At 32.9% G+C, this 14,270-nt stretch overlaps 1 long non-coding RNA gene across 8 annotated transcripts in view; it reads left to right on the forward strand.

Annotated features, from left to right (window-relative positions):
• LOC136797069 (uncharacterized) overlaps positions 1-14,270 on the forward strand; it is a 62,242-nt gene that overhangs the window by 33,854 nt on the left and 14,118 nt on the right. For 6 of the 8 annotated variants that reach the window (XR_010844879.1, XR_010844880.1, XR_010844872.1 and 3 more), the window contains one exon: positions 7,804-7,968. The exons of 1 other annotated variant lie outside the window; for it this stretch is intronic. This is a non-coding gene — a long non-coding RNA (uncharacterized lncRNA). Of the gene's footprint in view, positions 1-7,803; positions 7,983-14,270 lie in introns of all 8 variants that reach the window. One more of the 8 variants, XR_010844877.1, reaches the window with a different exon arrangement.

The following is a 14,270-nucleotide window of genomic DNA, read 5'->3' on the forward strand; positions in this document are numbered from 1 at the left end:
TGTGTGTGTGTGTGTGTGTGTGTGTGTGTGTGTGTACGTATAAAATTATCTATATATTTATTTAATTAGATATAGTTAGATCTTTATTTTTATCTTATTGTTATATCATTTTGTTTTATTGTATCCTTTAGTTGCTATTTAGTTTTAATGCTCTGTTCTTTTTTATTTTATTATTTTTTTTTTGTCTTTTAGTTTTTGGACTTGTCGATTTGTGAATTAACTTATGTATTCCCTTAGGTTATTTATTCATTAATTATTTCTTCTAACTTATCTATTCATTGAAGTATTTCTTTTAACTAATTTTTATTATTTTTTTTCTGAATCTATATATTTATTTTTTTTCAAATTTATTTGTTTCTTTTTATAAACTGATCTACTGCGGTGACTATTATGTCTTTGGTCTTTGATTTTTTAATGTTTCTAAACAGTATGCTGTCTAATAATAAATTTGTTTAACGGATCGAACGTGGGTAACAGATCACTGGAAAGGGAAGAGAGTGTAAAATTGTCAATTAAATTAAATAAAATTGTCAAATGTAATGAAATTGTTAAATTAAAAAAATAAAATAAAATATATGTATTTAGTGTGTAGAAGAGTATTGATTTAAAATAGTACAATTATTGTAAAGCTCGGCCTCGGTACGCAGTCCCCTAACTCCATCATTAGAAAACTTCCCATATATTCAACTGAGATTAGGCGTTCAAACCTGGCAACAGCTAGATCCTGAATTCTTGGAAGAATCCAGGATTCCGATTCGAAGGCCATCACGGGTTTGATAAGAGTCTTATATAGGCACACCACACGTTGGTAGTCCAAGGCACCTCTGCTCTACGTCAAGGACTCCATCTTCAAATAGGTTTGTTAGTTATCCTTTGTACCCATTGCTTTGAAAATGTCATAATCTTAATTATATTATATATATATATATATATATTTTATATATCTTTGTTGAAATTTACAACTGTACATAATGATAATGGCGTGTAGAGAAACAACCCATTGATAGCATTCTAATGATAAATATAAATGAACAGTTAAAACAGAGAGTAAGCATTTAGGCTGGGACAGAAGGAACCTATTGTTAATATGGCTTGCTAGTTTCTTATGTGACATATACACCCCTTGACATTGCCATGACTTTTTAGAAAGAAATCTTTCCTTTGACTTATGGATTACGATGGGCCACTTCTAATGTTCTGTGTGCATCGTGCTGTATAATATAGTGCCTGCGAGCCTTTCTTGGACTTGGAACTTTATTTATTTCTATTTACTAGAACTTAGAAATTTCTAGAAAACTTGGGACTTAACAGGGTACACACCCTTAACCCCCTCCTGCAAGTCCCTATCTCCCCCCCCCCCACCTCTTGACATTTTAAACAAATAACCGAAATTCAAGAGGGGAGGCATATTCTCATTTAGAGTCTAGATCTCGAGACAATTTGAATAGATCTTTCGGAGGAGGCCTATTGTAAATACCAATTTTAATACATTTATTGTTAATAAATATGTCCTAATCTCTTCTCTGATTTCATATAAAGAAATTAAAGTCTATGAGAAACCACACTGCCTCTGTATTATATAACTATTTATACTGCCGTTTGACTCAGTTAAACATTAACTTATTTGTTAATATCGCTTGAATAGTAGCACAACTCAGAAAAATGAGTTTTTGCTGAATGTGTTCCAAAGATAGTGTAGTTCCACCATTGGAAGTGACTCCCCTTAATTTTCTCTTTTCCAGTGGAGAACTGATGTATAACTATTGAACAGTACTCATTCTTCCTTGTACGGCATAAGTTTAGTTATTTCTAGGTTTCTTCGAATCATTATATTAAGTAAGCGTGGACACTCATAAATGTCTTTAGAGGACATGATGTTCGAGTACGTCGGGACGATTGTACCACAGTGTTTGGGTTCACAAATCTATTTATTTGGTAACAAAAACCTGGGAAATAAATCATGACATTCCCAGACTAGGAGTCATCAGATACTTCTAAAAGACACTTTCCAAATTGGAATATTACAACTGAGAACAGATTTTAAAGTGTTTGGACAACCTTTCCTACTTCGGGTAGAACATTATTGTCTTCGATTTTGAATTTTAAGAACACTGAAGGGCAGTGGGCTAGATGGATTGAAAGACACCTGAAGTACCAATTCAGGATCGTACAAGTGGCGGGGGAAAGAGTCATTGGATACTTCTCCAAATTGGGCACTTTCTAGGCAATCTTTAAGGTTACAGAAGACATTCCCATGTGTTATGTACAACCTTCACTTATCTTTTGAATTTTAAGAATTCCGAGGAGCAGATGGCTGATTGGACTGAAAGCATATCTAACCCGATGTTCATTTAATAAGACTTTGTGGAACAGTGTGCCCGTAAAGCAATCAAATCAAAAGGAAAGTAGTTGTGGGTACGATCATAAAAACTGCCATTGAGCAAATGGACTTTTCTAATATTAGGGAATATCAGCTCGAGGATGAATACATTGCACCGATTTTAAGGTTAAAGGATGAAGAGCGTTGGATAACATTTCGGTAAAGAGCAAGCTCTCAAGTATTACTGACTACATTGGGATTTCCTGGTCGTAGAAAAAGAATTATTGAAACTATGAAACTGGGAGAGTGTGAAAGAGAAGAAGAAGATGCAGATTATCCTACTAAAATCAATAAGAAAGGAGGTACTCGACAAGATCCATGTCGGGGCTAAAGGGTGCCATTTCAGGATAGAGATGTCATTAAAGAAGTTGAAATAGAGGTTTTATTGGTTAGGTTATCAAGAAGATGTAGCGAATTTATGCCAGAGATGCACAGGAGTGCATCCAGTAAAGGTACTGTGACTAGGCCTAGAGAATCCATGAAGCTGTATAGCGTGGGATGTGTTACCACATTAGCAGTTGAATGATAGGATGGATAGTTTAATAAAATGTTAGAGAGCCCCTGTAATAGTGTTGTTTGTCAATAAGTATTAAAATGACTGAGATGAACAAAATCTTATTATGATGGCCTATCGATCCGCAGTACATGAAAATACCGGGTTAGTGTTGTACTTAAGAATTTGTCTATCAATCAGATACCCATAAATAACCGAAGTGATCAGCTACACGCTTTAAACCATCAACTTTCAGGTTAAAGATATCCGCTTGGAAAGCGGCTGAATGAGGACACGAAATAAATTAAGTGGTGAGGGGGAGGGGGGAGGGGAGTTGCAGAGGCCAAAATACCTCTAAAATTCTGCCAGAAGGAATAGAAGATAGAATAAGCTCCAGAATGACTAAGAAGGTCCTTACTCCACAGTACCAGAAATCAAAGACCGTAATATCGAATACAAAGGACAACAAGATCGAAGATTAAGATTGTTCATCTTCTGCCCTAAGCCGTGTTTGAAGAAGGATCTGTTCAAACCGAACAATTTTAAGAAATGCGCACTGAATTATCTTATCGATCGTGGTCGAGAATGATCGATGATGAATCAAGATTATCTATCAATCTATATCGGTGTTATCTTGTCGGCTGTGGTTAGCAGAATATCAATAATATTTAAACAAGATTATAAATGAATTTGAAACGTCAGTCTTATATGATATATAGGATTACGGATTATGTGTATTTTAATTATTGTTTGAATTTTCATCAGGACTTAATTCTTTCCTTATGGTATAAAAACCTTGTAATATACAACAGTCTTCAAGAAATAGATCTACTTTATTAGATATTCTAAGGACTTTTATTCACTCAACGTTAATTTCCCAGAACTGACTCAAGGAAGTAAGGAAAGTTTATTCACTGAAAACTCCAGTGTGGTAATTATAGTCTTGTTTCTCATTATACCTTATTTTCGAAAATATTTTTCAAACATACTTAATAATATTAGAGTAAGACAAAGTCCAGACAATTTAGACTAAAACACTGATAAAGAAATATATATTTCTACTGATAAAGCTGAAAATAGCGATTTCAATGTAATTCCAGATAATAATCCGGAAGATTTCTACTTTTATGTCAAGATAGAAATCCGTATAATAAACTAAATGATGCAGTTTTAGTTGTTCTGCTAGTACTCAGGCCAAGCTTACGGTAATCCAGAACAAAGAACTTAGATCCTGATATCAGACCTTCTTCCCGTTGCTGCTATGGAAGCCCAGAGTGGGATCGGACCTTTTCCACAGAGAAGAGATGAAACTATAATTAAGTTCTACGAACGCCTGAATAGAGGGACTGTATCATACTGGAAGAAATACTAGTCAGCTTCTGAAGGACTAGCAACTTGACATAATTTAACATCGAAAGTTAGAGAAATCCCATATTTTATTGAGGTCGAGAACTCCACTTAATTCGACCAGTAACACGCACCACCTGCTATCATGAAGGATATATTTTTAGAAACTGTGCATCTTTGGTACCCGCAAGATGTATGGATGCACTTACGGATAGCATAGCTGTAGGTGCCAGAAATAATGCAGGTGTGGGAACATATGGATATTTTGAAATCTTCAACCAGCTTGAGAGAAATTACTCCTAAATTGTCATATCTGTGGATTCTCAGGCACTTTTTCAGACTCATAATGGTACAACCGATCTAGAAGTGGTGTTGTACCGAAGTATCTTGGAACAGGTACTGCTGATCTCATGTAGTGCTGCAATGGGTTTCTTCGCACTACCAAATTGATGGAAACAAAACAGCAGAGGCGCTTTATAAAAGAGGTTCTCTGGAGTCTCAACCAAACAATTTCCTTACCGTATAGTAAACCAAATAAACTATAGGGACTAATAAAAAACCCATTTGGGGGAACCGAGACCAAGGAACCCACCAAGAAGACAGAGTGTAGCCTGTTTTAGAATGCAGACTGACCACGATTTTATTTAAAACAAGTCCAAAATTGGTGTCTTTGAGCGTCCTCTCTGCAAGCATTGCCAGTTCGAAGAAATGAAGTCGGAACATTTGGAACCTGGTCTATTACTACAAGAAATAAGAAATGATTTCACTTGAGAAGAGACTAGGGAGAAAACAAATAAATTCTATTACAATATTTATTATACTAATTTTATTGATTTTTTTATTGTAGTGAATCATTTTTAAGATACTTTTTTTTTATTTATTCCTATTTACAACTGTACATTATATTAGTAAATTTGACCTCAGTTAAAATGGAGTGATGCAGGCGTCTACTGAAACTAACCATTGGTAGCACTTCTAATGACGTTTTACTTTAGCAGGTCCCATGGCCATCTTCTTTTCAGGCGGCTCGGAGGATTTTCAGGAATGAAAGAGGAAGCAAAGCTAGAAACTAGTGGGTTTGGGAGCTTATAATGGAAGGAATAATATCTGGCTCGGGCTAGATCGGTTAAATATGGAACATTAAAGTCCTTATGTATAATTTTATTTGTGACAAAGTAAGGACCATTGAGGATTTTACGAAGGATTTTAGATTGTAAGGATTGGATACCAGAGGAATTCAAAGGTTTAGTGGAGCCCCAAAGCTCAACTTCGTATGTCTAGATTGGCCTTATTACAGTTACGTAAATCAATCTTTTGTAATGAATTGGAAGGTTAGACCATTTTTCCAGTAAGTGCAATAATAGACGAAATCGACATGCAGTTTCCTGTCTTTTCAGTCTTGTGTGAGGATTCCAGGTTAGTGGTTTGTCCAGTTGTAGTCCAAGGTAGTGGATCTGTTCGACAGTGGTAAGATCAACATTATTAAAGGTGACAGCAAGGCAGTTGGAAGGTTTATGGAAAAGGGTAAAAATGATTTGATGGGATTTAGAACTATCTAGCCCCCAACACCCTACTGTTAAATTTTATAAAATAAGAAAAAAATAAAGTTGATAAGACAAGGTTGTTGGACATGTCAAATTTGTAGAAAGCCTGTAAAGCAAACCGGAGCGTTTGGCAAGAGCAATACCAATGTGAGGTTGCACAGTACCAATATTACAATACACAAATAAAGATGCAACAATAAAAAAGGTAGTGCAAACCATTATGAATGCCAATGCTTCTAAGCAATGTCCATCAAAGTTGGCAGAAATGGGGGATCACTAAAAATGCCCCTTTGAGAGAGATAATCTCCGGAAATCTGTGAAGCCAACAGGTTCAGTGCCAAATCTAATTCAATATAAATCGAAAACATTAAAAAAGTGTTAAAATCAACTTCATCGCATAGACCTGATGGTGTTTCGGTTCACACGTTAATTTTTTTTATATAGGACATATTAGAAAAATTACCAAGGAAGTAATGCTGAAGGTAGTCAATGTACCAGAACTACTTCGACAGAGGTGAACATAGCCAAAGATGATATTAATGACATATCTTCCTGGAGGTCTATCACGATCTATTCCATTGTGCCCTGAACTATAGAAAAGGTTCTGGACCATGAACTAAGAAATCAGGTAACCTATTATAGGAAACAAACCCTTTTTATGAAGGGCCTTCTGGAAACTCACGTCAACGCACGAATTAAATACGCCATATTAAAAGATGCCAAAAATAAGAAGTATGAATGTTTAGTAGGTCTGTCCTGACATTCTAGCCTTTGACAATGTTGGTCAAAGGGTGTCACCGGATTTTAAAAATGTGCATTTAGTTCTCCTCTCAAGAAATAGTATCAAAATAAATGAAGCCCACTGTTCAAGCCAAATCAAAGTGTTGCGTGGGATAACATCAAAGTGGTCCCTTTTTATTGTGGGTATCGTTATGATTAGAGAAGAGCTGAAAACAACTAAGCTCTGAGAATGGAAATGTCATCAAAACAAAAAAAAAATATATATATACCAGCAGATATTCTTCTTCTTCTTCCACTAGATTCCTTTAGATGGCCAAGTAAAGGATTTAAAAGGAATTCCGTGGTACCCCTGAGGTCCTGCGACTTCAATAAAACTTTCTCTGCACCTCAGTTGTAGAGGGCCTCAGTCTCCTTGCTCGGAAAAAAAACTCACTATGTTCACCTTCTCTGATTCGGTTGTGCCAAGGACTTCGTTGTGCCTCGTCGTGTGAAATGGTGGATAGCATCTCCGGGGTCTTAATGGTGGCTTTATTAAGCATTTTTATTTCATGGAGACTGAGGTCACAGTCGTGACAGCAGACCCAAGTTCCTCCCACCAAGGCAAGCTGGTCTTCCCTCCCGTTTCCAGGAGGCTACGGTGGCCAGGGATTCATTGCAGTACGACTCTCCCGTGCTTGATCATTTTATCAAACATACCAGTTTCTTAGCTAGTTTTCTTAGACCTTTTCCCCTCTTTACCTTGAGGGTCTGCAACACTGATGCTACAACAGAAACTGTCCTAAAGCAGTTTCGACGCTTCGTAGATATTTATATCTATATATTATATCTTATTATATTTTTGGGAGAGTTGCAGATCAAGAAAGATTTTGGGTCCAAGTTGAAGAAGAATTGAAATAAGCTGGTCACCTCTCTCTTGGTTTACATCGCGAACCAGTATGTGTTCCCGGGTTTGACTGAATATCTCCAAACTAACCCCTCACAAAGCTACTTCTTGGGATATGGGAGGGCTTCGACATCAAGGAGTGACAAGGCTAATATTGGGCTTCCTACACCTACATGTCGATGTTGTATGCTCTGAATAGGTATCTACTAGGCTTAGAATGTATTGGGCATATTAAGGCTTCATTCGCTGCCAATGGGAGGCTCCTCTTCAACACTACTCTATTGCTCAGCGTTTTGTCCGTTACTAAGTGGGTCTGGAATGTATTTTGAATATAATAATACTGACGAATTGTTTATAATGACGAATATTTCAAGCAATAGATATCAAAATATTTTAATCTCTATTATCTTACTAGGAAATATTATCTTGGAAGACTTATATATTAAGGCAGATTGAGCCAAAAGAGTCTCATCCAGGATGCTACGCTTCACGGTCTTCCTACTTCTTCTTTTCACCATCTGCTCCAGATCCTCTTCCGTTGGCCTCATGAGTAGGCTACTTGGCAATAGTCTGGACAAAGGTGCTCGAATTATGGTATTATTATGAATTAATAAATATCTGTGGCTTGTAACAAAAATAATTAATGTCCTGACTCCAGGTACTAAGGCAATATATTTGAAAAACAAACTGTGATTCACACAACGAGGGTTGTAAATAATGTATAATAAAAAGATTATGAAGATTCTTTGGGATTGATTTGCGCGTGATGGATTAATCCTTAAGAGATAACGTTTTAATATTTTTAAAAAAATTCTGAAAATAGACTCAGATTGTTGTTGTTCCAAGCCAAAGATTTATAGGGCATTGTTTAATCATTTCAATAGAACAAGCCAAGCCCATTTTCATATTTTTAATTGCTTTATTTATTTTTTTTTCATTTAGATAATAGTTTTGGTACTAGGAGTATTATTAATACAAAATAAAAAGGTAATTATTAAAACAAACTTTACAGTTAACCCGGCAGAAGTGTCCTACTTTTTTTTCCCTGAGAGGTGTCCCGTGAGCATTTCTTTTATGGTAGATTTTTTTCCAAACCCTCTAAAACAGAAAAACAGAATTAAATTAATAAGTTGCATTACGTTTGGTTACATAACTCAGATTAGATTCTACCGTTGGTATTTGAAGATATTCGGTGCAATACTTATCTGATATTTTCCTGTGTACGTTCCGTGAAAATTGGACTAGCATTATTTGGAGGTGAGGGGCATCCTCGTAACGATTGAACAAAGAAGAGCAAAATAATACAATTAATAGTTATAGACGAAAGATAATTATTAGATAATAAAAAATAGTCAGAAATCGAAAAATGTGGAGGGGGGGGGTAGAAGAAGATAGTAATAGTGTTAAAGGGTGATGTTGATGGGTTCTTCTGGGCCCTTCCTGCCCTGCCACCTCGCAGGAAGAGAGGATGGGGTGATTGACCAGAAAATTGGATTGAAGAAAGGAGGGCGACTGTCAAAGAAATTGATGTGATGTGCTGTCGCACTATTCCTAGTTGTTGTTCCTTATGAATGTGCGTCATGTTACGTATTTTTAGTAATGTTTCTCTGGCGACCTTCTCTAGTGTGCTTTCTGGTATAGTTGTAGTGATTTCAGGGCTGTTAGGAATAGGAAATGAAGTAGAGATGCACCGTGTAGAAGTGATGGTCGAAGTATTACTTTGTACATGAGTATGTAGATAAGGTTTTTGAGTTGGTATGATGTTCCCTAGTCGATCTGTATTCTGTACCGCACTCATACAAGGTGAATGAAAAGTGTGATTCCAGTTTCATGGTAAGGTATGTGAGAGATGTCTCTTTGTTTTTATTGTCTGTTCATTGAGTTTCGGTGCTCTGTTAGGAGTTTTCTTGTAAGAGAATGTGATGGCGTCAGTTTTTTGTTGGTTGATCTGTATGTTTGCGTCTCGTAGCTTGTTAGTGATAAGTTGGGATTCTTCTGCATCCTGGTCCATGGCCTTGTCTGTATTCATGCTAGCCAAGTAAATGGATATTTCATCAGCATACGCAGATATTTAGACTTCGTCAAATTTCATCTCGACTTTGTGGGGTGTATAGATATTGAATAAAACTGGCGCAATGACCGAACCCTGGGGGACCCCACAAGTGACGGGCTTAGGTGTGGAAATTTCAGTTTTACCCAGACTGAGAAGTTCCGATCACTGATATAAGATCCAACAATGTCAACCAGTTGGTGCAGGAATCGGTGAAGCCTGAGTTGTTTAATTAGTGTAGCCATTCTATCAGGTACTGAAGAATCCAGACTTTGTTAAAGGTCTGAGATCTTCTTGCCTCGTGATTTAAATAAGTGACGCAGGAGGTGTCCAGGTGAGAAAAATGTTCAAATGAGAAAAAAACATATGTCACGTTAGAAGTGTATTGGTGAGTCGCTCTATTTTACTGTTGGGAGGACAAATCAAATCTGAATTGAGTATATTTGGGGAGGTAAAAAAGAGAGTAACATAAATAAGCGGCAATAACAAGATCAAAGGGTTACGGAAGGTAGACAAAAGTATAAACAAAACAGATGAAATACTAAGAACACATAAATGTCTATATTTATTTCCTAATATTAGCGAAATTATCTAGGCTACACCTCTCCGGGGGAAATAACCTAAAATTAAGGTTTTTTTTTTTTTTTTTGGAAAAAATTCTTTGATCTCATTATAATCTAGTAACAAAACTATTATTTAAATATAATATTAATAAAATTACATTAAATTTATTTATTAAAGTTTCATTATTTAAAGGTCAGTAACTTTAAGTATTTGGAAATATTTATATAAATATAAAGTTTTTTTTGTTCGTGTTTAACGGATTTGTATTTATTTGTGTCATTCTCAATTGAAAATATATTTGTTTAAAAATTTGATACAGGTACAGCAAGTCTTGGGTATACTTCAATATGGAATGAGGGATTCAGTAGGAATTTCTTGTTCTGTTAAAACTACAATTTTGTTGGCACATGATCTGGCTATTCTTACTTAACAATATTATTTTAATTATAAAAAAAAACATTATTTCGGTTGTTTGTTTTGAGTGGAATTCATTTTAGTTAATACATACCAATCCAAATAATTGGGAAAATCCATTTGGAAACCATTATACTTACAATTTGTTAATATAATAATAAACATATTTATAACAGTTATATGTTATAAATGTATATTCAACATATCTGTGACGTTTCTTACGTCTTGAACACTTTACAGTCCAGTCATATTATTAAAATATATTTCATGTTTACAACTTAAGGAAGTATTTATTATAATTTAAAAAAAAAATGTTCATACCATAATGATTTATTTTTTTCGGAGATTTAGGTGAATATTAATATAAAATTATTTATAATAAAAAATATTCATTTATTTTCAACATGTTTATTCTCTTATAAATTTTCGGCTGTTGCGGCCATTTCTAAGAATATGTTATTTATAATGAGGTGTTGATAGTTTAATGTATGGAGAAGATGGTTGGGGAGTGCGGTCAGCAAAAAAAAAAAAAAAAAAAAAAGAGATAACCATAATTCAGAAAAACAAAAAAAAGAAAAGAAAATACTAAACAAATAAATTCAAAAGTATATATAACAATGAATTAAATAGAATATACTTGATTAATAACAATAGAAGTAGATAATAGTAGATTGATAACAAGGATGAAATATAATATTGATGAGGTATAGATAGTTGACCGTAGATTACTGATTGAAGATGGACGGGGGGGTGTGGTCAGCAAAAATAATATAAATAAACAAAACATTATTTATTGATGCCGACGTTTCGACCTGAGTTTCAGGTCATTATCAGGCCTATAGAACAAAAGAGATAACAACTATCATTTGAAGGAACACAAAACTGAAAAGAAATAGTATACAAACAGATTTGGAATTATTCAAAATATTGAATTAAATAATACAAAATACTTAATTGATAACCATGGAATTAGACATTAGCAGATTGAAAAGAATGAAAGATGAAATCTAATATTATACAGGTAAGAATATATGTATAATATAAAATATGTAAGTGGCGTCTAAAAAACTGAAATACATTGTTTGAAACTACAAATTGAACAATATGACAGAAAATGAAATATATGATACAATGGGTCAGTGGCTTATGTATGAATAACAGTACGAGTATTATTTTTTTTTTTTTGTTAGATAAACATTAAAGCGTATTTAAAAACAGTATTTTTAAAATAGGAAAAAAGTAGAAGAAGGAATATGGAGAATGGGAAATGAATAATGTAAGAACTATGACAACGAGAGAATGAACTTACATTCTAGCGGGGAATCTTAGCTAAAACTGATTGATTTGTAGAAATATAATAGTTATAATAGTTATTTTAGTTATAATATTATAGAAATGAAAAGATATGTATAAGATAAGATATGTAAGTAGTCTCTAAAATACTAAAAAATAATTCTAATCAACATAATGAAATGTACTAGAAGAATGAAATATATAATACAATGGACTAGTAAGTTGTATATGAATAACAATATATATCAATAACAATAAAGATCAATAACAATAAAGATCAATAACAATAAAGATCAATAACAATATATATCTTATTTATAATATCACAACTATAAAAATTTCATTAAAGGTGTTAAGGCTATTCTGTCCTTGTCAAAAATAAACCTTAGTCAATTAACCTATTTGTATATACTATTTCACTTATTATAATAATTATATTCAATTTTTACTATATTTTACAATCTTATCAATCACTTTATATAATAATAATTTGCACTTTAATAGATAATTCTAATTGAATACGTAATAAGTGATATATGAATAAGTGAAATATTGGATAAAATAAATTAATTGGCTAAGGTATATTTTTGATGAAGGCAGCATATCCTGCAACCACTTAATATTGTTGTAGCTGTAATATTATAAATATGATATTGTTGAAAATGGCCGAAACGTTGCAGTTGCAGTTGCCGAAACGTTGTAAGAGAATAACACACTGAAACTGTGAGGATATTTTTTATTATAATTAATAAACAAGCCAGTCTAGAACAATAAATTAAATTATATAAGAATAAAAGTAATTTATAAATTAATATCATATACAAAATTCATTAAAAAATCATATATTTCTGTTACAATTGTATGAGTTTAAAAGTCTCACGTTTCATTCAAATTTGAGCAAAATTTATAAATATTTATAAATTTTAGATTAACTTGTTTTTAACAACAAGAAAGCTGAACATTTTGATTTTGATACTTCATTTATACTTGCTTTCTTCATTATAAAACTCTTATCATGATGTATTTTTCTTAAAGCTTTTGATTGCTATTAATTCATTATATATTATTTTACTTTATTTATTATAAATCAACATATAAAATATAAAATAAACCATGTTAAAAACGTATTTTGAACAGCCTAACACAAAAAAGAATAGTTTTACTAATACATAAATTACGCTTTTATAATAATACGGCTTTTATAATAATACGGCTTTTATAATAATACGGCTTTTATAATGCTCTCGGAAAATTCCACTTTGCGTTATCAATTCTACTTTTATTAAAAAAAAAATAAGCTCAGAAGATTATAAAAATATACAATTGCACCGTCTTTAATACCCGCGACGATTTGAGGAATCAAATATCATATTTTCAATTCAAGGCTTCCTCTATATTTAATTTTTGTTCATATAAATTAATTGACTTTTGTTTATTATTTATAAAAAATATTTATTAATTTATTACAGATAAATAATGAAAAATATAAACTGTGAAAGAAATTGATAATTCACTAAATGAGAAAAAGGACAGAAAATGTTTTGCGTTGTTGACAACAATTTCATGGAAATATTGATAGTAATTTATTGGTTTCATAATGTGATCTTTATTATTTTATAATTTTTTAAACCCATCACGAAATAGTAATTCCATTATTTTGGAATTTTCGGTGGTACTTTTCTTGGAAGTTACGGTGACATTCTGTCCTTCAGTTTTAAAAATTTTATATATTTTTTTAAAATAAATATTTTCTCTTTTATTTGTATACAAAAAATTAATTTAATTTCTAATTATCAATAGAAAAAATTCAAATAAATAAATTAATATTTCAACATAATTTTGTTCAATAACTATAATTATGGAACTGGTCAGCTCAGTGATGAGGCACTGTGCTACTAAATCCAAGGATCCGGGTTGGAATCCGGTTATGACAGATAATTACATATTCTTTTACTGTAGTCGTGAGTCAACCCTGTGGGTTCAGGAGCACTACTTCATTCACCTAGCATCTATAAAGTGGATACTCTTAATTGGGGAAAAATCTGGCGGTCGAGAATGATTCGGACCAAATCACTTCTTTGCACATCTATTGGTCTATTAATAGTAATTACTTACGAAGTACTGCACTCCGGACCCTTCGTGGGCATAACGTTAAAGATTTTTTAAAATTATTATTGTAGTCAATGGATAGAAAAATATTAAATTATAGAATCTGGAGTGGGGGTAGGTGTAGGGAAACTTTATCACGGAACGTCTAAGCAAAAAATAACAACTATTTTTTTTTTAATGATTGGAGAAGTTTGTCGGGGGGGTGCGGTCAGCAAAGAACAAAGTAAATAAACAAAACCATATTTATTTATTTAATGCCGACGTTTCGACCTGAGTTTCAGGTCTTCATCAGGGCTATAGAACAAAAGATATAACAACAACATTTAGAGAAACATAAAATTGAAAAGGAATATTATACAAACAAATTTAGAATTATACAAAATATTGAATTAAATCATAAATGATAAAAAATTGATAACTGGTAATTGAATAGTACAAAATTTTAATTGATT

The sequence above is a fragment of the Halyomorpha halys genome, unplaced genomic scaffold, assembly GCF_000696795.3.
Source record: "Halyomorpha halys isolate HHAL.00 unplaced genomic scaffold, Hhal_1.1 Scaffold236.1, whole genome shotgun sequence".
Classification (NCBI taxonomy): Eukaryota; Metazoa; Arthropoda; class Insecta; order Hemiptera; family Pentatomidae; genus Halyomorpha; species Halyomorpha halys.